This window comes from Amblyraja radiata, chromosome 22 (genome assembly GCF_010909765.2).
Source record: "Amblyraja radiata isolate CabotCenter1 chromosome 22, sAmbRad1.1.pri, whole genome shotgun sequence".
NCBI classification, from domain to species: domain Eukaryota; kingdom Metazoa; phylum Chordata; class Chondrichthyes; order Rajiformes; family Rajidae; genus Amblyraja; species Amblyraja radiata.
This window is the reverse complement of record NC_045977.1, coordinates 9,059,962-9,085,915: the sequence shown is the minus strand read 5'-3', so window position 1 is coordinate 9,085,915 and position 25,954 is coordinate 9,059,962. Positions and strand designations below refer to the sequence as shown.

The 25,954-nt window shown below is 44.5% G+C and overlaps 2 long non-coding RNA genes across 2 annotated transcripts; one reads left to right on the top strand and one right to left on the bottom strand.

The window, feature by feature from the left end:
- Nucleotides 1-10,258: 10,258 nt before the first annotated feature.
- Nucleotides 10,259-18,441, bottom strand: LOC116985468. Its single transcript, XR_004415272.1, has 3 exons — nt 18,431-18,441; nt 13,581-13,583; nt 10,259-10,293 (listed from the first exon to the last, which is right to left on the bottom strand). It is a non-coding gene; the product is annotated as an uncharacterized LOC116985468 (long non-coding RNA).
- An 845-nt stretch (nt 18,442-19,286) lies between these two features.
- On the top strand, nt 19,287-24,779 carry LOC116985467. Its single transcript, XR_004415271.1, has 3 exons — nt 19,287-19,423; nt 22,854-22,858; nt 24,746-24,779. It is a non-coding gene; the product is annotated as an uncharacterized LOC116985467 (long non-coding RNA).
- The last annotated feature ends 1,175 nt before the right edge of the window (nt 24,780-25,954 follow it).

Genomic DNA, 25,954 nt, shown 5'->3' with positions numbered 1-25,954 from the left:
CTACCGCCCCCTGTTTATCCAGCGTTGGAATATTTTTTGTGTCTTCTATGGTGAAGACTGATACAAAATACTCGTTTAATGCCTTTGCCATTTCCATGTTCCCCACCAACAACTCTCCAGTCTCACCCTCCAATGGACCAACGTTCACCTTAGCCACCCTTTTTCTTTTTATATAGCTATAAAAACTCTTACTATTAGTTTTTATGTTGTTCGCTAAATTCCTTTCATAGTCTATTTTCCCCATCTTAATTAATCTCTTAGTTATTTTTTGCTGACCTTTAAATGCTTCCCAATCCTCTACCCTCCCACTATCTCTGGCTACCTTATATGCCCTTGCCTTCAGCCGAATACTATCCTTTATAGTTTTACTGAGCCATGGCTGACTGTTCTTACCCTTACCCCTTTTTTTCTTCATAGGAATAAATTTTTCTTGAAGGTTATACAGTAGATCCTTAAACGTACACCACTGCTCATGTACCGTCTTATTCTTGAGTCTGCTATCCCAGTCAACTTTGATCAGCTCAGTCCTCATACCTTCATAATCCCCCTTATTTAGACTAAGCACCCTAGCCTGAGTTTCAACCTGCTCCCCTTCTATTTGAATATGGAATTCGACCATATTGTGGTCACTTGTTCCCAACGAGTCCCTAACTATGACATTTTTAATTAATCCTGCTTCATTACACAGGACCAGATCCAAGATTGCCTCCCCCCTTGTCGGTTCTGTGACATACTGTTCTAGGAACCCGTCTCTAATACATTCTATAAACTCTTCCTCTAGTCTACCCTGCCCAGTTTGGTTTGCCCAATTAATATGAAAATTGAAGTCCCCCATGATTACAGCAGTTCCCTTTTTACATGCGTCAACTATTTGCAGATTTATGTTCTACTAACAGCGTCACAGCTATTTGGAGGTCTATAAATTACACCCACTAGTGTTTTTTTCCCCTTGTTATTCTCTATCTGTACCCAAGCTGTTTCACTATCCTGATCCTTCAACGCAATATCCTTCCTCTCTATTGCCGTTATTCCCTCCCTTATTAAAAGGGCCACCCCTCCTCCCTTTCTTTCCTGTCTATCTTTTCTAATTGTCGAGTACCCCTCTATATTTAACTCCCAGTCCTGATCCCCTGGCAGCCATGTCTCCGTAATGGCCACGATATCATAACTATATATACTTAATTGCACCGTTAATTCATTTATCTTATTTCGAATACTCCGTGCATTTAGATAAAGCACTTTCAGATGATTTTTACTACCCTTCCTTTCCGTTTTTGCCCCTTTTACATCTAGAGCTTTATCTTCACACATTTTGGATCCTCCTGTCACATTTTGATTTTCCGCTTCCCCACTGATACCCTGCTCTATTTCCTCTACCCCTGCCGTTATTACCCCCCTTGATACCTCCCCCCCGCTACTTAGTTTAAAGACCTCTCTACTGCCCTAGTTATATGATTTGCCAGGACCCCAGTCCCAGCACCGTTCAGGTGAAGTCCGTCCTTACAGAACAGATCCCCCCTGTCCCAGTACTGGTGCCAGTGGCCCAAGAAACCAAACCCATTTTTCCCACACCAGTCTTTGAGCCACGCATTCAGCTTTTTAATTTTACGTACCCTCGCCGATTTGGCCCGTGGCTCAGGTAGCAATCCGGAGATCAGTACCCTCGAGGTTCTGCTTTTTAATTTATTCCCTAACTGCTCAAACTCCTTCAGCAGATCCTCCTTCCTCGTCCTTCCTATGTCATTGGTCCCCACATGGACACTTCAAACGTTGTTTGCTGGCCAAAGCATCAAGGGATATTCCCATTTGATCGTATGGCACAATAGAAATGCAACTGATATCCCAGTTCAAGTTGAACCAAACCTTAGCTCAGCCAATTCATTATTGCAGGAGGACGGATCTTGTTCTGTGCGCTCCTGCTGTGTTGCTTGCTGAAGGTTTTCCAGGTCTTCCTTTTCCTGCAAAATGAAAATAGTGCTCAATCTTTATACACACATGAATGCAAAACAAGATTACAACATATCTTTGCTGTGTCCATCTTGGAATCTTTTATATTTAAAAAAAATAAATACACAAATATTTAGTCATCATATGCATCCTGAGGAACAAGTCCCACCAATGAGCAATGTCATGGCTTCATCTTTAGTACCTTGAGATTTAGTATCCTGCTCAATTTATTAATTGATGCAAGGGCTTGTTTCCGTGCATGTCATTAGTAAATGAAAGTGGTCTTTTAAAAAGTCCCTTCTAAGATTTGTGCTTAAAAATCATTAATCTCTACCTTGAGATCATGTTACTTGAAGTTTCCACATATCCTCCAGACATCTGTCTCTCTCCGTCTGTACTGCCAGCAACGTTTTCTCAAAAGATTCTGCCCGAGAAGCAAGTTCCTTGTTCCCGTTAATAACATCCAAAAGTCTTTGCTTCATCACTGACAATCCCACCAAATATTCTTCAGGTTTCTCCTGCGCTATTCCATCAGCACTTTCAGACATTTTCACTCCCGCCTTTACTTGAGCCAGATTTTCAAATTCAGTTTCTTCAAAGGCTTTAGGCCTTCATTACTTTGTTTTAGATTAGTTTGTTTAAGGGATCTTCAAGGGACTTTGTTTAAGTCCTTGTGCAACTATCCATTGCTCTTTGAAGATGGATTTCTCATTCACAAGATGCTTAATTTGTTGTTGTTGCTTTTGCAACAACTCCTTCAACTGATTATCCTTCAAAGTCAGGATCTGGTTTAGCTCCTCCCTGTACTGAACCAACTGTACTTTTAGCAGCACGTTGTCAGAATTAAGGTCATCCATCTGGTTGAGAAAATTTCCAATCTCTTGCTTCAGTTCATTGTTTTCAGCTGCACTCTCCTGAATTATGCAATGTTTCTGGCAATGCATGTCGAGATGCCATTGTTCCAGCTCCGTGTATTCTGATAAGATGCGGTCTCAGTCATCTTGCAAGGAGGCCATCGATTTTGTGAAGGCACCTGCCTGGCTAACAGCTTTGTCTTTTTCTTCTCTAACCGTAACAAGTTGGACCTCCAGCTCTTTCATGGCTCTGGCTCCTTTCTGGTTATCTTGTTGGAGATTCCTAAAATTCTTTTCGCAGTCATCTATTTACTTTCTATGTCCCACTAGATAGTCAGAAATGTCACTGTCTTTTGATGAGGCAAGCTTTGAGAACTCTGCATCTTTACTGCTCAACATTAGCTTCGGCTGCTGGAAAATGCCTCTCAATTTCCAACCACTCTGCAACCACTCTGTCTTTGTCCCGTTCCAGCAAATCTAGTTTATCCTGATATCTCAATATTTCTTTCTGATGAATTGTTTTCTGTTGATCTAAAATCTCAAGTAGTTCCTTCTCCTTCTGAGTAATTTGAGCTTTTGTCTTCCCTTCGTTCTTCATTCTTCCGAAGATCTTCTGTGAACCCTAAGCACTGCATTCGAGAACCTTCAGTTGCAGTTCTGGTGTCTTAGAGCAAGACTTTATGAGAAGTGCTTCAATTAACTGATCTATCTTGTCGACATTAATCATCGACAAGTCATTCTGCCTCCAAATACTCTCTCATTTTTTACCTTTTCTGACACATCCTGGAAATGTTCAAGTTCTTCCTGGAGAAGAGATTTGTCATCCTCTAAAATTTTGACTTTTTCATTGAAGTTCATAGTCTCCTGCTGGCAAGCTTTTATTTCTTGTTCAAGCTGTGAAATTATATTGTTTTTTTTCATGTGTCTCGACGTTGCAACTCTAATTGTTCGGCCCAATGAGTCCAGGCCAACCAGTGATCACCCCGGACACTATCCTGCACACTAGGATAATTTACAATTTTTACCAAAGCCAATTAACCTGCAAACCTGTACGCCTTTGGATTGTTGGAGGAATCGGTAGCACCCGAAGAAAACCCACGTGGTCACGGGGAGAACGTACAAACTCGGTACAGACAGCACTGCTGGTCAGGATCGAACCTGGGAGTCTGGTGCTGTAAGGCAGCAACTCTACCACTGTGCTGCTGTGCTGCCTTCCCCCCCCAAAAACAGAAAAATATTTTATTCACCTTGGCAAAGCTTAAAATTAATAACAGCGTAAAATGTTGAATGAACTGAAGCATTAAATTTCCACATAAAATCAAAGTTTAATCTGAAAGTGTCAGTCTGAGCACATACCATAAGCTTTTGGCCAGCTGTGGTCTGCTTTGTCCATCCTTGATCCTGTCCTCGTCTATTAAGATCCCCCAGTTCCTCCTCCAGCTCTGAGATCAAATCTGGATCAGAGCAGACAGGAAAGAACCAGTCATCCTCAATCCGTTTTGTGCCACAGGAGGACACGTCATTCAGAAAGACAACATGAACACAGACACAATATGGACTGATTGGACCCTGGTGACCATCGCTACCTTGTGGTTTCCCCAAGTTAAGGTGTTAGTTTCTGACTGGGCTAAAACACCTTGCAGCTGGCTGGCTCGCTTTAAATTTTAAAAGCTTGCAGTAACAAAGCTAAATTGACATCACTGGTATTCCAGAGACAACTAATACCAATACAGATTTATGAATTGATATTATTTCAGTATTTTATCAGGAGAGGCAGATTTGTCATTTAACCTGCAAATCCATTTATAAACTGAGTGAAGCCTGTGTCGTGGCCATTTGGACAAAAAGGTAAGTGTTCTACCTTTGCAATTACCAATGTAAATATAGGGGAAAAAATAAATCCCTTCGCATTGAAAAGTTATCAGGAAGTTTGGTTCATTTTACTTACATCAGGTAATGGATGGAATAAACTATGGGTTAAAACAGTTCCCTTTCACTACTAAATAGTCCAAAGAGTTGTACAGCACAGAAACATGCCCTTTTCCATCCAATGTGTCTGTGCCGACTATCATGCCATCTATTTTAACCTCACTTGCCAGTGTTAAATAAACCTAGTCTTTCAGTGAAACTTGCGTATTCATAAAAACTCACTCTAAAGTACGTAATTGGAAATTTAACTGCCTGTTTAATGCAGAGCTAAATGTTATAAAACGATTAGATTACTGAATTAACTAAAGTATTCAATGAAAGTATATTATAGTTGGGGTTTATATCAATTTTGGAAAATGAGCAGTAGCTTTAACTGGATTCTACTAATCATTTTAGTACATTACTAGGGCATTCATTTCGTCAGGTCCCACATGGTAGGCGAGTACAGAAGATTTGGGCACATGCAATGCAAGGTGGGCTAGCCAGTTGGAATTAAATAAGAGGCAGTGATGGAAGGATGTTTTTCTGATGGGAAATATGTGATTATTGTGGTACCACAGGGATCACAGCTGAGACTTCCGTTGTTTGGTGATAACAGCTTGGATCACAATGTAGGATATAAGCTTGCAGATGACATGAAAATTGGTGGTTATGGAGAGCGAGGAGATTGGTCCAAGGTTACAGCAGGATATAGATGAGATGGAAAGTTGGCCAGAGCACAGGCAGATAGAATTTGGGAAATAAAAATGGTTGTAGGACTTGGGTCAGGGCACTGATGAATGTTGATGAATAGAGACTTAGAGGTCCAAGTCCAAAGTTCTCAAAATTTAGCAGGGCAACCGACTGGTGAAGAAAGCATATGGCATGTTTGCCGTCGTAGATGTGGGTATAGAAGATAATAGCTGGGATGTTTTATTGCAACTTTATAAAACACGAGTTAGGCCACACTTGAAGGGTTGTGTGCAGTTCCTGTCAGCACACTATGTATGAACTGCAGAGGCTGGTTTACAAAAACAGACACAAAGTGCTGGAGTAACGCAGCACCTCCGGTAACATGGAAAGGTTGGGCCTCTTCTACAGTCTGATCAATGATAGATTTGGAGAAAATGGAGAGAAAATTCACAAGGATGTTGCCTGGATTGGAGAACTTTAGTTATGGAAGAAACTGGATGGATGGGGCTCTTTTTCCCCGGAGTGAGAAAGTTAAGGAGTGACTGATAGAAGTATGTAAGATTATGTGAGGCAGGGTAGATAGCCAAAATCTTTTTACCATGGTAGAGTTACAAAACAAGAGAACAAAAGTTTAAGGTAAGAAGAGGGAGTTGTAAAGGCGATCTGAGGGATAGTTTATTTCTCTCCACCAAGAGGGCTTTGTATCTGGAACTTGCTGCCAAAGGAGGCAGAATCAAATGCAATTAAAACATTTTAAAAGTAATTTTAGACAAACACGTAATAGGAAAAGCATAGAAGGAGACATATATAATGCAGGCAAATGAGATAAGTGTAGATGGGAAACAAAAATCAGCATGGACCTGGTGAGATGAAAGGCCCATTCCTGTGCTGCACAACTCTGATTCTAATTACATCATCATACTAGACAAAATATTTTGAACCATCTGTTGTCATCATAAACTAATTACAGAAACAATTCAGCATTGCTGTAAGTAATTATAAGCAGCCATGAGAGGCTTAAGGGTGTAAAAGAACCAAGGACTAAAGCGATTCACAAATAAAAGAAAGCTTGTAGCAGCTAACAAGCAACATTTGTTCTGAACAAATGGATGGAACAAGGGGAGAAAATTCAGCCCAAACAAATTTTCAGGGTACAGAATTCCAGAGATTCACCACCCTTCGCAATGGGAAATTCCTACACATCTCAGTGTCCCTTTATCTTGTATCTAGGGTTCCAACCCAAAACATCCCCTATTCCTTTTCTCCAGACATGCTGCTCTGACCCGCTGAGTTATTCCAGTATTTTGTGTCTATCCACATGTTCAAGACTCAGGCACAAATGGAAACATGTCAACACCTTCACGGTCAGGCTCCATTGAGATGTTTAGAATTTTGAATAAGGTCACCCCTAATTCCTCCAAACACCAAAGAACACATTCAACTCCCTTGCTGCTTACGATCGGACAACACTTTCGTTGGTCGAATTAGTCTCGCATTGTGCGATATGTTTAATCAGCATTTACATATTTTAATTAGAACTAAATAAGTATCAGATCAAAATTAAGAAGTCCAATGAAATACAGAAATATTTTAATTAAAATTTTAAAGTGGATTGTATTATGAAATATTTATGCAAGAAATCATCCAAATATTTAATTTTAGGGGCCATCAGATTATGGATAGCAGATGTAACCAGTTTGCAAATCCAGGAAATTTCATCCATTCAAGTAGATTTCCCTGGATTGTTGTGGAGAAGGCTGCAAAGCAGCATAGTTTGTATCAGTATTCAAAACCATGGGACAACTTCATGATTTCCAGAGTCAAGTCAAAAATCCAAAGTTCCCACGTTCATAATATAATAATTAAAAACATTTAAACATTACAACAACCTCAAAATCTGAGGTATTAATATCAGCACAACTATCTTCATAAATATTCTGTCTCTACGATTAACCTACCTTGGGGAAAACACTCGGAAGAAATGTCACTGGCTTATAGACACAAACAGGCAAGACACACAGCAATCATTAGCTTGTCAATGGCAAGATAATGTTTTACTTCAATGAGGGACAGGAATACTTCGGCGTAAAAATAAACCGAATATCAGTTCTGGGGAGGGTAGGATGTAAACTATATGCTAATGCATTTGCCAACTAACACATTAGCAAATATTAAAAGTGAAATGATTGTGGCAAAAATAATTTTCCCGTCTGTTTTGTGATTTGCAAAGGGTGTTATATTCAAATGAAATTTGACTCAACATACAAAGCAACAAAGAACGTTTAAAGACAATAATTTATGGCCTCATGCAAAGTAGGCCAAACATTCACTATTGTGCATAGGAAGGTGGGAATGATCAATGGCAAATCATATTCCACAGGAATTGCGCATTGACACTTCTGAGCAGGGCATGTTCTGTGAATAACAATTAAGTCACAGCACAATTTAGCTAGAGAAGTGCCTTTGTCTCGACCGAAATATGGACAACAAACAGATCCTTAAATAGAGGTGCACTCGACTTTCAAGTCATCAAGATCAAATCAAGTCATTCACTTCTTAATTATTTTAAATTAAAACAAAGTAAACTGTATGATTCATTCCAAGTGAGAACCAGAGAGCACCACAACTTACCTTCTCTTTTTTCCTCAACTTGCTTCATCCTTAATTCCACGACAGTCCTCTCATCGTTGTCATGGCTCGGTGTTGGCTTATAAACCGTTTCTTGCCACTTCATCAGTTCCTCTGCAGACTCAGATTCACTTGTCTACAGACACATTACACACAAAGCAACATCATCCACTCATCTGACTGGCCAATTAGATGCTTGATGCCATAAGAAACTCAAGCGCTTCGGCATGACACAAGAGTAATGATTCTCTATGTTTACCTCCCGGACATATTTGATTAACAAAATAGCAATCTGATTTGAAGTTTAGAGTTATTCAGCAAGACGACCAGAGGTGTGATAAGCATTAAAAACAGAACTTCATGGTGAAAAATATAGTTTTTAAAAGTTTACCATTTTTTATTCTCTGCTGGAAATGATTTGATGATTTCAGTGATTTTCAGATATAAGTAAAATTATTTTAATTGTCTTTAAGATAAATAAACCTATGGGCAATGAAGCACTGACTTGTTCCTTTTAATGTACACCTTCAAGGTACATGTCATTAGAATTGCAAGTTGTAGAATTGGATAATTGGTTCTTGGTTACTTGGTTACTTGGTCCTCCAAAATATTCCAACTGGAATTTAAACTGGAGGTGGAACTGGAATTTGAAACTTTTATTACATAAAAAAAATTAGCCCTTGAGCCTTATTCATTCTATCACGTGATCATGGCTGATTTGATCTGTGGTCTAAACATTTACCTAATCCCCATAACACTCAATTTTCCCGCAGTGTAAAATTCTAGCTGGCTAACCCTTGAATATACTGAATGGTTCTCCACCCACAGCTCCGGAGGGTGAAGAACTCAAAAGATTCTCAACCCTCAGAGGAGAAATGTCAAGTACTTTGGATCCGTGTTCACTGAGGAGGATACAAACAATCTTCCTGATGTACTAGTGGCCAGAGGATCTGTGGTGACGGATGAACTGAAGGAAATCCACATTAGGCAGGAAATGGTGTTGGGTAGATCCCCAGGGCCTGATGGTCTGCATCCCAGGGTACTTAAGAAAGTAGCTCTAGAAATCAGGACGCATTGGTGATTATTTTCCAATGTTTTATAGATTCAGGATCAGTTCCTGTGGATTGGAGGGTAGCTAATGTTATCCCACTTTTTGAGAAAGGCGGGAGAGACAAAACAGGGAATTATACACCAGTTAGCCTGACATCGGTGGTGGGGAAGATGCTGGAGTCAATTATAAAAGATGAAATAGCGGCACATTTGGATAGCAGTAACAGGATCGGTCCAAGTTGGCATGGATTTACGAAGGGTTTCATGCTTGACTAATCTGGAATTTAGACCTGGAGTATTGTATGCAGGACATTCTTGCTATTGAAGGAGTGCAGCATAGGTTTACAAGGTTAATTCCCAGGATGCCGGGACTGTCATATGCTGAGAGAATGGAGCGGCTGGGCTTGTATACTCTGGTGTTTAGAAGGATGAGAGGGTATCTTATTGAAACAGATAAGATTATTAAGGGCTTGGACACGCTAGAGGCAGGAAACATGTTCCCGATGTTGGGAGATTCCAGAACCAGGGGCCACAGTTTAAGAATAAGGGGTAAGCCATTTAGAACGGAGACGAGGAAACACTTTTTCACACAGAGAGTTGTGAATCTGTGGAATTCTCTGCCTCTGGAATTGACTATGCGGAGAGCGGTGGAGGCCGGTTCTCTGGATACTTTCAAGAGAGAGCTAGATAGGGCTCTGAAAGATAGCAGAATCAGGGGATATAGGGAGAAAGCAGGAACGGGCTACTAATTGGGCATAATCAGCCATGATCGCATTGAAAGGCGGTGCTGGCTTGAAGGGCCGAATGGCCCACTCCTGCACCTATTGCCTATTGTCTATTGCAGCTTTGAAGCCAATCCTTATCCTGAGGCTATGCCCTTTAGGTCTAGACTAAAGGACGTTCTTTTTGGAAGGAGATGAGGTAAAATTTCTTTCCCAGGGGGTGGTGAATCTGTGGAATTCTTTGCCACAGATGGCGGTAGAGGCCAAGTCAGTGGATATTTTTAAGGCATAGATAGATTCTTGATTAGTATAGGTGTCTGAGATTATGAGGGGAAGGTAGGAGAATGGGGTTAGGAGGGAGTAATTAATCAGCCATGATTGAATGGTGGGGTAGACTTGATGGGCCGAATGACCTAATTCTACTATTCCTTATGACCCTATAATATTAATAGGTAAAATTCCCCAATCATATTAAAAAGTCTGGAAATACTCTGTTGCTTCCCCAACCACACTAGCTAATTCAGTAGACTTTCTCCATGTCCAAGGTGTGTAGTAATGCATACAGAAACCATCTGGTGTGGAAGCAAATAGCACCCCTCAGATGCAAGAATCAAGCCAAAAAGTAAGGATGATGATTGAAAAGAGCAAAATAAAAATTTACTTAAATGACCCAATTAAAAAAAAAATCTGAATAAGCAACATAAAATACAATGTAATATTAATTAGCAGGATACTTGAGTGTTGAATCTGTGCAGAATGCGTACACTTGGAATTAAGATTACTGTACGTGGGGGAATTAAATGCATCACAAATTCTCCCAACCTGGGAAGTTGCTCCCTTGGTAACTTGTATGTTCTGGTGTTGTTCTTCATATCCTTCCAATAATGTTTGAAGCTTCTCTGTAAGAAAACACGTATCACCATTTAAATAAAGAGAATGAGGAAGGGTCCCTGACCTGAAACGTCACCCATTCTTTCTCTCCACAGATGCTGCCTGTCCCGCTGACTTATTCCAAGTTTATGTGTCTGTCTTCAGTTTAAACCAGCAACTGCAGTTCCTTCTTACACAAGAGAATGAAGGATCTCTAACCAAATAACCCTTCCATTCTCTCTCTCCCCGTCTCTCCCCCACCCTAGTCCTCTTGCTAATTTCACCATTTATATTCCTTCATTAGCACCTCATCCCCAGCCAACAATGGACCATTGTCAGCTCCACCCTCCGCGAGTCATTGATGCAGGCCCTACTTTATTCTGTACCTCCCCATACCTCTAATTTCCCCCTCCCCGACTCTGTCTGATGAAGGGTCTTGATCTGAAACATCACCTATTCTTTTCTTCAGAGATGCTGCCTGACCTGCATTTTGTGTCTATCTTCGGTGTAAACCAGCATCCCCAGTTCCTTCTTACCCAATTAAAGTCATGCTATACACACACCATTTTGTGCCTTGACGTATTGTAGCCAGTTCACTATCAGGTGTAACTGGTCGTTCTCCTCTTCATAGTCAATCGCTGCGTCTTTGAGCTCCAGCAGTAGCTTCTGAGACGATACAAGCTGGGTAGAAATAAGTTTAGTGTCAGTTAAAGCCAAGGGATTTCTAGTGGTCTGTTAAATAGCCACCATTCAAATTCTAGATTAAATATTTTGCTTTATGACTCTACAGGCAAGTAAGACTAGTGTAGATGGGGCATGTTGGGCAGTGTGGGCAAGTTGGGCTGAAGGGCCTGTTACTGAGCAGTGTGACTCTCTAAATAATTTTAGCATGCATTATACTTTTAATGTGCTACTGCCGACATCTCCATTCTACCACAACTCTTTCATGATTGAATTTTCCTGCAGGCTCACATCTATCCCATGTCACTTACCCTTCAGAAAGGTGTTCTACACGGAATGGAGTGAGCTGTGAAATGTAGGGAAGCACTCCTTCATACAGTTGAGCCCAGATTAAAAATCTACAATGTACATAACTAACTGTAAAAAAAAAAAATTGGTTCCCATAATGCTTCAACAACTCACGGAATAACATACTATCAATATTCCTTTTTTTATAAGATAAAGTCATTTCATTCTTGGTAAATGGCAAACAGATTAATATTCAGTTAATCATCAACAGGCGCAAGGGGTTTTTATTTGGGGTACCTGTACATTGTCCAGCTCCTCTTGAAGCTGTTTGATTTTCAATTGGAACGAAGCTTCCATTGTCATAAACTTGTCCTCTGATGTTTCAGCCTCTTGTGTCATCAGCACCACTTGTTCTTTAAGAAAGAGAAAGGAAAAAACACCCATAATTATCTGATATTTGTTGCAAAAAAAAGCAACACAACAATTTGCAATTTTTTCCACCGCACTTAATGGCAATCAGTGAAAATCATATGTTCAAGAAGGAACTGCAGATGCTGGAAAATCAAAGGTAGACAAAAGTGCTGGAGAAACTCAGTGGGTGCAGCAGCATCTATGGAGCAAAGGAAATAGGCAAGGTTTCGGGCCGAAACCCTTCTTCAGACTGATGCATTAAAACCCTTATATATTTTAAATTACTCCAATCAAAAATCCTCTTCTGCTGCTGAGTATAGTCTCTCTACACCATCATTGTATCTTGTCCCTGGTTTCACCCTCTCTTCCGTAAACTGTCATGCAAACACAGATCAAGACACACAGAGATAAGACATTCATGGAGTTAATGAAGTGTCCTGGTTGCTCTGGTCTTCTCATTAAAAGCTATTTGAAATTAAAATACGTTGATGTATCCGGCAAGGGCATTGAGAATGGTGAAATGTCTTCAAATGATTTTATTTTGAGATACAGCGTGGAAACTGCCCTTCGACCTCCTGTGTCTGTGCTGACCAATGATCCTCGCACACTAACACTATCCTACACACACTAGGGATAATTTACTATTAACCCAAGTCAATTAACCTACAAACCTGTACGTCTTTGGAGTGTGAGGAGTGCACCTGGACGAAAACCCACAGGGAGAACATACAAACTCCGTACAGACAAGCACCACAGTCAGGATCAAACCCAGGTCTCTGGCGCTGAAAGGCACCAGGCCACCCTTCACGATGTTAAAATTCAGTGAAAGCGATGTTTATAGGATTCAAGAAGAGAATGTTTTTAAAAGCATCTGTACGAATCTGTCCAAATGACTACTGTGTGTTCCTGTCAGCCATTTGGCAGACTCTCACAAATGCTTCTCATAGTGTGATCAGTGATAAAATATGGGAATTACAGCAACCAATTTGCATACACAAAATCTCATGAGGTTACAGGGACGAGATAATTACACGGCAAAACAAAAATGAAGTGATGTTTTGGCATAAAATCCACTCCATTCCTCTAATGCTAGAATATTTTAAGGCAAACCTACTCCCTACCACGAGACGACAGATGTACAAATCTGCGGTAGGACCATTTATGGCCAAAAATATTAACAGGTCAACTTTGAGTAATTACCTTCCAGTTCTTTAATCTTCCGTTCAGTGAAATAATTTAAAGAACCAGTTGCCTGTTCTGCAAGTGGTGCACAGAACTTGGCGTGAGGTCTTAAAAGTTGGAGATCTTTGTGAAGTTGTAAACAGCACTGATCTTTCTGTGATGTTTCTTGTGCATGTTTCTCCCTGATTTTACGGAGCTGAGTGCTGTGTTTACCTGTGAGAATTTTAAAATCTGCCTTGTGACTTTCCGTCAGATCTCGGACCTTGATATGCGTGGCGTAGTCTTCAGCCAGAAGCTTGTTGTCGAGATTTTCATTTTCCATCTCAACATGCCTCATATCTTCAACCAACTCCTAAAAAATTAAAAAGTAGCCAAATTAAACTAAAGAGACTTTGGGGAGCCTAATGGGCCTGTTCCACTTAGACGATTTGTCAGGCGTCTGTCAAGTTGCCGGCAGTCGCCTGAAAAACCAGCAACTGGATCGGCAGCTTTCAGAGTGGAACACACACACACAACGCTTCCTTCACCAGCCCATTATGCAGGCGGGAGACGGGGCAAGCAGGGGTGGCGCTGTCTGACTGAAATTCACTTGGTCCAAAGCCAAGGTGATAGACACACACCGCGATGAACAGGAAGGTTGGCGCTGTAATTAAGACGGCTAAAGCACAATGGACAGTAAGTCCTTTAAAAGAGGGGGGGGAAGAAGGGGGAAAAAGGAGTGGAAACAACTTTTAAGAAGCCAGAGATCCACGGCTGTGAAGCTCGGCGGACATTAACATTACCGGTCGATTTTCCTTGGTTCTGAAAATGACTGTTTATGTTTTTTTTCCCAATGAGCCAATGAAATTCACCAGTCTACACCAGCTATAACCTATGAGAACCTTCGACCTCCTGGCAACCCATTAGGACCTATGGCACAGGAATTCTCGCCACTCTCCATGTGGAAAAATTTGCAGCGACCCTAAGGAGGCCGCTACGAGTTCTCAGAATGCGGGAACTCCTCACGTCCATGAAGGCGACTCTCCAACAACCACCTGCGAACATGTGGCGACTGCATAGTCTCCTGCAGTCGCCTAAAAAGTCACCTGTGGGACAGTCCCATTAAGCTTAAAATAATGAAGCTTTCTAAAGTAACATTAAATGAATAAGCCAAGCAGATAAGCAAGAAAAGTTGAACATGTCAAAATGTAATTGTCAAGTAGTCATCAAAATTAAAACAGTTATCATAAGGTCACGTGATGGAAGCAGAATTAGGCTATTTGGCCCATCAAGTCTCCTGCGCCATCCAATCATCTATCTCTCCCTGTTTACCCTTCATCTCTGACACCGTACTAATCATGAATCTATCTATCTCTGCCTTAAAAATATCCACTGACGTCCTACACAGCCTTCTGTGGCAATGAATTCCACAGATTCACCATCCTCTGACTAAAGAAATTCCTCCTCATCTCCTTCCTAAAGGACATCCTTTAATTCTGAGGCTATGACCTCTAGTCCTAGACTCTCCCACTAGTGGATGGGAAAATGAAGAACAATATAGTCAATAGTGACACTGTTGCATTATAATCAAGAGTTCATGTGCTGTTGGCATCTTAAATAGCAGATCTCTTCTGATCTTGGTCACGGCTGAGAAAAATTGGTGGCACAGATCAGCAATGCCAACAACCTGTCATAACACGAATGACAATGCTGCAAGGCTCCACAAAAACTGTAATTCTGCACTGGATCACAAAAGGGTTGATGGGATGATTTAGAAAAAAAGAATGGGAAGATTTATACAAAAGAAAATCTTCAATTTTTTTCATATTTATTGATTTATTTCCAAAAGGCTCCCTGCTATTTTTATTTCACTGCCAGTTATAACAGAATCCCTTAGCTTGTTGCAGAGATCTCATAATCACAATCAGTGCTGCGTCTGCACCCTGGGAATCCCTCGTGGGGGACCTGGGGGAAGAAGAGCTCCAACTGCAGGCCTGCGGCCTACCTCTACCGTGGGCGCAGCGGGGACTTACCATCAGGAGCGGGGTCCCTCGCCGGGGATCCCTGGAGAGGAGCTCTGACCGCCGGCCCTGCAGTCTGCGGTGCTTCTGGCTGTGGCGCGAACTTTAAATCTCCGACCGCCGGCCTGTGGCCTACACCAGCCTGAAGCCGCGTTCTCCGGTGGGGAGGCACCGATTCAGGACTTACCTGGACGTTTTACCTTGTTTGCACATCTGGCTGCGGAGGGTTGAGGTCCCGACCACGGGGGAAAATGGAAGAGGACTGGCCAATTTTTGTGCCTTCCACCACAGTGATGAATGCTGTGGTGGATGTTTGTGTTACATTTTTAGTGTGTTTTTGTGTGTTCTTTATCATTGTACCGCTGCTGGCAAATTCATTTCACTTGCACTTTATGTGCATTGTGATGAATAAAACTGATTGTGATTATGAGATCTCTGCAACAAGCTAAGGGATTCTGTTATAACTGGCAGTGAAATAAAAATAGCAGGGAGCCTTTTGGAAATAAATCAATAAATATGAAAAAAATTGAAGATTTTCTTTTGTATAAATCTTCCCATTCTTTTTTTCTAAATCATCCCATCAACCCTTTTGTGATCCAGTGCAGAATTACAGTTTTTGTGGAGCCTTGCAGCATTGTCATTCGTGTTATGACAGGTTGTTGGCATTGCTGATCTGTGCCACCAATTTTTCTCAGCCGTGACCAAGATCAGAAGAGATCTGCTATTTAAGATGCCAACAGCACATGAACTCTTGATTATAATGCAACAGTGTCACTATTGACTATATTGTTCTTCATTTTCCCATCCACTAGTGGGAGAGTCTAGGACTAGAGGTCATAGCCTCAGAATTAAAGGATGTCCTTTAGGAAGGAGATGAGGAGGAATTTCTTTAGTCAGAGGATGGTGAATCTGTGGAATTCATTGCCACAGAAGGCTGTGTAGGACGTCAGTGGATATTTTTAAGGCAGAGATAGATAGATTCATGATTAGTACGGTGAAGCTTGCAATCATCCACCCGCGACGTTGATCCCTAACAAAGCTACCTCCAGCTCCACGATGTTAGGCCACAATGCCGGCGGAGATGCAATACGGAAAAAGTTGCATCTCCGTCGAGGGAAGAGATCAAAAAAGTTTTGTTTCCCCCACCCTCACCCTCCACATAATACAAAACTAAAGATACGCTAACACATACAAATAAAACAGAATAAAAACAAACAAAAGAAGAAAATGACGAGAGGCTGTATGTGGAGGCTGCCACTTACAGTGGTCTTTAGTCACCCATTTACTTGAAACTGCTGACTATCGTTACAAAATTGCATACAGTGAAATGTCAAAAAGGACAAAGAACTTGTCTGCTTGTTTCATCAACGGTAATATCAAGCGTAAATACATTTTTAATGGTTCACTAATCAAAAACGCGAAGCATTAAAATCCATGTACAAGATGGTGTGGATGAGGGATATTCACAGGACTACTATAGCTCACAGATATGTGCCTCCTCAAGGGAGCAGTACCTAAGTTAGACACAAAGTCCAAGAATAACTCAACAGATCTGGCAACATCTTTAGAAAAAAAGGATGGATGATGTTTCAGGTCAGGATCCTTATTCAACTGAGTTACTCCAGCACTTCTATCTTTGGTATAAACCAGCATCTGCAGTTGTTTGTTTTCACATTCTGCAGAATACCGATTCAGTCCATCAGGTCTGTTCTGCCTTGCATTAAGATCATCACTGACCTAATGCATACATTCACCCAGTTTATCATGAATTGATCCCCACTGTCTTGAAAATATTCTACGAGCCTGCATTGTCTACACTTTGACAAACATAGTTCCAAACACGCATGCCGTTGTCAGAGAAACAGAAATGCTAATGCATTAAATGGGCAACCACTTATTTCTGACTAAAGAAATTCCTCCTAATCTCCTTCCCAAAGGAACGTTCTTTAAATCTGAGGCTATGACCTCTACTTCTAGACTCTCCCACTAGTGGATGGGAAAATGAAGAACAACTAAACTGTTGGGTCCCAGTCACACAGGAGGCCTGGTCCCATTCCCCAACACAATCGTAGCACTAAGCAGGATCGTTTTTGCTCAAATTTAATTACAACGCAGACAGGAAGTGGTCAAGATGAGAGTTTTAGTAATATATATGGAATAGAATAGATGGAAGATAGATATAATCAGTAGTGACGCTGTTGCATTATAATCAAGAGTTCATGTGTTGTTGGCATCTTAAATAGCAGATCTCTTCTGATCTTGATCAGGGCACAAAAAATTGGTGGCACAGATCAGCAATGGCAACAACCTGTCATAACCAGAATGACAATGTTGCAAGGCTCCACGTAAAATGTGATTCTTCACTATAACAGATCATAAAAGGGTTGATGGGCTGATTCAGAAAAAAAAGAATGGGAAGATTTATACAAAAGAAATTCTTCACATTTTTATTCCAAGTGGCTCCCTGCTATTTCTATTTCGCTGCCAGTTACAACAGAATCCCTTAGCTGGTTGCAGAGATCTTTCCCTATAATAGACATTCACACAGCAGCAAACAATGATGTACTTACCGCTAGCTCCCGATTATTTCCATGAAGCTTTTCCTTCAACACCTCCACAAGTTGTGTCTTTTCCAATAAGGTCTCTTCTTTTTCACGGAGTTTTATCTTGAGGTCTTTCAGCAACTGAGGAAGTTAATGTGATTAATACCTCCTAACAGTGATAAAAACTGGGCAATATAGAATGGAAATCACACACACGCAACATTTGTAATTCAAGTGCACCAATACTTCAATTCCACCTTGTTATTAAGATATTAAAATTAAAATTATCATTAATGAAATCACGGGATGAAATCATTAATTTGCATTCAATGGTTTAATGGTCCTTTATTGTCACGTGTACTGAGGTACAGTGAAATTTGATTTACCACAGTCATATCAAAAAAGCAACAAGACACAAAACTACATAAAGATTAAACATAAACAGCCAGCACAGCGGCGTGTGAGAATCCCTAGGGCACACAGGAAAAGCGGAGACCCACAGCCATCAGTTCAATGTCTGGGCCACACACACGCTCCTTCACCGACCGCTGTACTCTCTCTGCAGTCCCTGTCCGCCCAAAGTCAGAAAGCCGTCCACACTCGAACCAGACTCCAGGATCACTGCACTCACAGAAATCCCTCTGACTACCCACCAGGGCAGGCAGCTCCTCCATCGTGTTTTTTGGCGACCACATATTCCCCACTGTGATGGAAGGTGAATAACTTCCATTTTCCTCCTTTTCTCCCACGGTCGGGACAATCGAAACACTCGCAGTCGGGGCGATCGAAGCTCCCGCAGTTGGCGATCAAAGCTCCTGAAGTTGGAGCTCCCGACGTTGATCCCTAACAAAGCTACCTCCAGCTCCACGATGTTTGGCCACAATGCCGGCGGAGATGCAATACGGAAAAAGTTGCACCTCCATCGAAGGAAGAGATAAAAATGTTTCTTGTTTCCCCATCCCCCCTCCCCCCACACCCCCCACATAATATAAAACTAACACATACAAATAAAACGGACTAAAAACAAACAAAAGCAAAACTGACACAGTCAAGGGGAGAACGTACAGACAGCACCCGTAATTGGGATGGAACCCGGGTCTCTGGCGCTGCAAGTCTGCAAGGCAGCAACTCTACCGCTGCGCCAGCGTGCCACCCAACACAGTGCCTCCTTACCCAACCTCTCAAAATGTGTCAGAAACTTGTATTCTTTAATAGTTTACTTGATACATGTGACAATTAACTAAACTAAATCCCATCTGCATCTTCTCCTGTTCAATTTCATCTTTGCTATTATATAATAACAGGAAGCACTCCTCGACAATTAGAGCAATTTACTGGCACCATTCCTTTGGCAAGGGAAGACTGAAAACATTTAGTCAGAACCTCAGCTGTTCCCACCCTTGCTTCTTTTAACTGGCTGGGAAACATTTCTGCCGGACCTGATGATCTGTCCACCTTCGGAGATGCCAACTTCACTAAATTAATGCAGTAATCCAGATATAGCTGCAATTGCACTGCAAATTTAGCAAACCTCACAGCCTGTATTTGGAATCAAGCCCCAAAATGATTCAGCGGCAAAACAAACTCTCTCATGGTCAAGGTCCGAAGAATCATTACTGGATTTAAACAGAAAACAATGACTTCCTGTAACGGGTATAGCTTGGACCCAATAGCAGCACAGAATCAGGCAGGTATAGTTGGTAATGAACTTTATTACAATACTGTAACACAGAGTAGTAACATAGGAATGGGTACACCGTACTCACACAGAGGCTCAGGATTGAGCGAAGGTTCGAATCCGTGTAGGCAGTCGGGAAATCGCTGGAGAGTCTTGCATGAATGCTGAGAACAATCTGGCACTGTGTGAACGGTGAGGAGAGTCTATATACCGGGTTAATTGGTGATCAGAGGCAACTGAGTGCAACAGGTGAGGAGAGTTGGGCTGATGAGAGGGGAGTGGCAGGCAGGCAGGCGAGGAGAAGGAGGGACCGGTGGAAAAGTACTGGGAGGTGAAGTGGATGAGAATGAGGAGAGGGCAGACTGTGACAGAACCCCCCCCTCAAGGGACGGCTCCTGATGTCCCAAAACAAAAAAACAATAAAGAAAATAAACCCAATCCCACGCAGAGTTGGGTGGGAGGAGGGGGACCTGAGGAGGGCTAATATTCATCCGAGACATCCATGTCCGCATCCTCCTCCATAGCATCAGAGGAAAGCTCCGTCTCGTCGTCACTGGGCGCCTCAGACGGAAGAGGGGACAGAGTCTCAGGGGCGGCGACCCCTCTAGGAGTGGCGGACTTGGACGGCTGGTCGGGATGACGCCGGTGAAACTCCCTGATGAGGGAGGCGTCCAGGATGTGTCGAGCAGGAACCCAGGACCTCTCCTCTGGACCATAACCCTCCCAATCGACCAGGTATTGGAGACCCCTCCCGCGATGGCGGGAGCGCAGGAGGCGGTGCACCGTAAAGGCGGGGCCTCCGTCGATGAGACGAGGAGGTGGAGGAGGAGGGACTGCGGGGACCAGGGAGCTCTCCCGGACTGGCTTTACTCTGGACACGTGGAACGTAGGATGGACCCGCATGGAACGAGGCAACTTGAGCCTCACAGCCGCTGGGTTGATCTTCTGGATTTCAAAGGGACCGATGAACTTGGGTGCCAACTTCTTGGACTCCACCCTCAAGGGAAGGTCCCGGATCGACAGCCACACCTTCTGGCCCGCGAGGTAGGTGGGGGCCTGGGTGCAGTGACGGTTGGCAGCCGTGGCGTAACGGTCCACGGAGCGGAGAAGAGCCGCCCTGGCTTGGGTCCACGTCCTGCGGCAGCGACGAATGAAGGCCTGGACGGACGGTCAGCAAACCTCTTTCTCCAGCGCCGGGAACAGTGGAGGCTGGAACCCGTAGGCACACTGGAAAGGGGAGAGCCCAGTGGCCGAGCTTGTCAGGGTGTTGTGGGCGTACTCCACCCACAACAACTGCTGGGACCAGGAGGAGGGATGCTTGGACACCATACACCGCAGCGCCGTCTCCATCTCCTGATTCTTCTTTTCAGTTTGGCCGTTGGACTGGGGATGAAATCCGGACATCAGACTCACGGTGGCCCCCACAAGCGTGCAGAACTCCCTCCAGAACACAGAGGCAAACTGGGGTCCCCGGTCGGAGACCACATCGACTGGAAGACCATGGAGCCTGAAGACGTGGAGTAACATGAGCTCGGCAGTTTCCTTGGCTGACGGAAGCGTGGGCAGGGGCACGAAGTGAGCCATCTTGCTAAATCTATCGACCACGGTCAGGATGGTGGTGTGACCACTGGATGGGGGCAGGCCGGTAACGAAGTCCAGGGAGATGTGGGACCATGGTCGATGGGGTACAGGCAGTGGAAGCAGATGACCCGCAGGAGCTTGGTGTGAGACCTTGTGCTGGTTGCAAACGGGACAGGCGTTGACAAACTCCCGAGTGTCCTCCAGCGATGCCCACCAGAACCTCCGTAGCACCATCTCCTTGGTCCGCTGAATGCCGGGATGACAGGCGAGTCGAGAGCTGTGGGCCCACTGAAGGACGTTGGACCGCAGGGCAGAAACCACAAACAGGCGATCAGGAGGGCATGCGCTGGGTCCCGGCTGGTTCTCCAAGGCTGCCTTGACCTTCTCCTCCACTTCCCAGGTGAGGGAGGCAACCCTGTGCGAGGACGGGAGGACGGGCCAGAGACAGGCTCCTCCTTCGCCAAGAACTGTCGAGAGAGGGCATCGGGCTTCACGTTGCAGGACCCAGGTCGGTAGGAGAGGGAGAAGTTGAAGCGGGTGAGGAAGAGAGACCAGGGGCCTGACGAGAGTTGAGCCTCTTGGCTGACTGGAGGTATTCAAGGTTCTTGTGGTCAGTCCAAACCAAGAAAGGCTGCTCGGTTCCCTCCAGCCAGTGACGCCATTCCTCCAACGCCAACTTAACCGCCAACAGTTCTCGGTTGCCAATGTCATAATTCCTCTCAGCAGGGGTCAGGCGTCGGGAGAAGAAGGCGCATGGATGGAGCTTCTGGTCCCCGGCAGCCCGCTGGGACAGAACAGCTCCCGCCCCCACGTCGGAGGCGTCCACCTCCACCACGAACTGTCTCTCTGAGTCCGGAACTTGGAGGATGGGGGCCGATGTAAACCGTGTCTTGAGTGTCTGAAAAGCTTTGTCGGCCGCGGCAGACCACCGGAATGGAACCTTGGAGGAGGTGAGTGCCGTGAGGGGTGCGGCCACAGTACTGTAGCCACGGATGAACCGTCGGTAAAAATTGGCGAACCCCAGGAACCTTTGGAGCTGCTTGCGGGAGTCAGGAACAGGCCAGGTGGTGACAGCAGAGACCTTGGCGGGGTCCATCTTGATGTTCCCTTGGCCAACGATGTATCCTAGGAAGGAGACTGACGGGGAGTGAAACTCGCACTTCTCAGCTTTAACGAAGAGCGAGTTCTCCAGGAGCCGATGTAGAACTGCCTGGACGTGGTGTACGTGTTCCTCCTTGGTCCGTGAAAAGATGAGGATGTCATCAAGATAGACGAACACGTACTTGTTCAACATGTCTCTGAGAACGTCATTGACCAAAGCCTGGAAAACGACCGGGGCGTTAGTGAGGCCAAAGGGCATCACCAGGTATTCATAATGTCCCGTGGGAGTGTTGAAGGCGGTCTTCCACTCATCTCCCTCTTTGATGCGGACCAAGTGGTAGGCGTTGCGTAGATCCAACTTCGAAAAGATGGTGTCCCCCTCCAGGAGCTCGAAAGCAGAGGAGATGAGTGGGAGAGGGTAGCGATTCTTCACCGTGATGCCGTTGAGCCCCCGGTAATCTATGCAGGGACGCAGAGATTTGTCCTTCTTCTCCACGAAGAAGAAACCAGCCCCAGCAGGAGACGAGGAGGGATGGATGAGACCAGCAGCCAAGGAGTCGTTTATGTATTTCTCCATGGCGCCTCTCTCAGGGGCGGACAGGGAGTAAAGGCGACCCCTAGGAGGAGCGGAACCAGGCAGGAGGTCTATGGCGCAGTCATAGGGCCGATGAGGAGGAAGGGAGGTGGCCCTAGACTTGCTAAAAACCTCCCCAAAGTCATGGTACTCGGCTGGGACCCCCATCAGATCTGGAGCAGGTGGCCGGTTGAGGAGCTGAGGTTTGCTTCAGGCACACTTGGTGGCAGGAAGGCCTCCAACCCAAGATGACCCCCGTCCTCCAGTCGATGTTGGGGTTGTGTCGCCGAAGCCAGGGGTAACCCAGGATGAGGGGAAGACGGGGAGACTGCAGGATGTGGAACTGGATGGTCTCATGGTGATTACCAGACAGGAGCATGCGCACTGGGACCGTCTGGTGAGAAACAGTCCCCAGGAGATGGCCGTCGGCGGGAACAGGTTCAGGCAGGGGAACACAACTGATGTCAAGCTGGCGGGCTAGTCCCTTGTCCATAAGATTAATGTCACAACCAGAGTCTATGAAGGTGGCGAGGGTGTGAGAACCATCAGACAACAGCAGACGGGCATGACAAAGAGGGCGTCGGGCAGAGGAAAGTTCAGAGGTTCGACTCACCAGTAATTTCTCCGCTACTGGCGAGTCTGGCCATTTTACTGGACACTTGGAGATGTAATGACCCGCCAGGCCACAGTAGAGACAGAGGTTCCCCCGACGCCGACGTTCCCGTTCCTCGGGGGTGAGACTGGTGCGACCCACCTGTATGGGTTTGGGTTGCCTCGACAGTTGCCCCGACGAGGGTAGTCCAGTCTCCGGAGGAAAACGAGCTTGGGTGGATAGGGACTGGCGGTCCGCCTGTCCCTGTCGCCTCTCCCGACGTCTCGCCAGGATGCGTCGGTCCAGACGGGTCGTTAGCTCGATAAGCCCATCCAGAGAAGAAGGAAGGTCGTGGGACACCAACTCATCCTTGATATAGTCATTCAAGCCCAGCAAGAAAGCGTCACACTGGGCCGGGGCGTTCCAATAACTCTGACGGGCCCTGGTGCAAAAGTCGATGGCGAAGTCAGCGACGCTCTGGTTCCCCTGGCTCAACCCCAGCAGACTTCCCGCAGCGTCCGGACCCATCGAAACCTCACCGAACACCTTGCGAAGCTCCAACGTGAAGGCCTGGAAAGAGGAGCAAGCCGGCGTGCGTCGCTCCCATTCAGCCGTTCCCCACAGCCGAGCTCTGCCAGTCAGGTGATTAATGGTAAACGCCACTCTCGCCGCTTCCTGGGCGAAGGTGTAGGGCTGTAGGGCGAAGAGAATGGAACAGTTCGTGATGAATGGGTTGCAGCCCTCCGGGTCTCCAGCGTAGCGCTCCGGGGTTCCCACCCGGGGCTCAGGTGATGGTCCTGGCGGACCGGGAGCTGGTGCTGTCGGAGCCGGAGGCGAAGCATGGGGTGTAGCCTGGGCGAGGGTGGTCGTCAGCTGTTGGACTTGGGTGGCTAGTGCAACCAATGCTTGCTCTTGGTTTGACACAGCCTGTCGAACCTCGGAGTTGGAGGCAGTGAGCATAGCTTCGTGGTGCAGGAGCGTGTGCTCAATCCTCTCGAAGCGGTTTGACGGAGACATTGTGTGCGCTGAGTCCATTGTTGGCCAGATTGTACTGTAACGGGTATAGCTTGGACCCAATAGCAGCACAGAATCAGGCAGGTATAGTTGGTAATGAACTTTATTACGATACTGTAACACAGAGTAGTAACACAGGAATGGGTACACCGTACTCACACAGAGGCTCAGGATTGAGCGAAGGTTTTAATCCATGTAGGCAGTCGGGAAATCGCTGGAGAGTCTTGCATGAATGCTGAGAACAATCTGGCACTATGTGAACGGTGAGGAGAGTCTATATACCGGGTTAATTGGTGATCAGAGGCAACTGAGTGCAACAGGTGAGGAGAGTTGGGGGCAGGTGAAGAGAAGGAGGGACCGGTGGAAAAGTACTGGGAGGTGAAGTGGATGAGAATGAGGAGAGGGCAGACTGTGACACTTCCTCCGAGTGTCTAAAATTTGTTTGCAGCCAACGTTGCTTATAAGGGACCTTCATTGTTCAAGTAACATTGGAATGTCGTAAACCATGTAACTAATTTGAAAATATCAAATATGTGAGAATGTACTAATGTGGTGGATTAACTACTTGAAGGGTGTTACTTTTGGGGTAAAGACTGGAAAAGTCACCCTGGAAAACATTTATTTCTCTAAAATATGCCAAAATAAAATATTTCACATCCACCTGAGACACCAAACACGATTTAATTTAATATTTCATTTGAAAGTTGGCACTCTCAGTATTGTACTGGAAGCATCAGGCATGACTTTCTGCTTAAATCATTTGAGTAGGACTTTTAAATACCATTTTGTAGTCCATTTAGAAGTACAACCTTTTAAACCAAGTGTGAAGGCATCCTTTCAATTTCCTTGAAAAGATCCGACACACGACGTAAAACGGTTTAACAATAGTCTTTGCTTTAGAAAATAAGAGGCATTGTTAATTGTTATTGTTAAAAAGAAAACTTGCAATATTTTGGACTGAATTTTCAGGCTTTAAAGTGAAATCCAACTGCAGAAATGCAAACACAAAGTACACAGATCACTGTAATAGCTCACTCAGTGCAGGTAACAAATATTCAACTGGAATTGATGTTACCTTAAGGTGTTGATCTCTCACATGAAGCTGGGTCTCTTTGTCCACAATTTGGTCTATGAGCTGCAAAACAAGCTGTTCATACTGAGCCAGTCAAATCAGCCACCAAATACTTGCCTGTAGAAGACCTCTGGCAGCTCAGTGCCTGCAGAATAATTGGTCACCATTAATAACTGCATCATAGTGAATCGGACTTCAGAGAAAAAAGTATTGAAATATCAGTGTCATTAATGAGAAATGCATTAATGTGGAATGCATGGAAGCCAATGCATTTTTTTATTGCAAGGCCACTGCTGCAAAATTCAGTCACTTTGGAGACCCTACGTAATTGGCCTCGTGTATTTTAACATGCTCAAAGGCTTTCCCACAATGAATTCTCATATTGAGGGGGGAAAAAATAGGATAGACAGACACAATGTGCTGGATTAACTCAGCAGGTTAGGTGGTATCTCTGGAATAAAAGGATGGTTGATGTTTCGGGTCAGGACCCTTTTTCAAATTTGTCGTGGTCTTTTCTTGTTTCCAGATCCACCCCCTACAATCAGTCTAAAGAAGGGTCCCAACC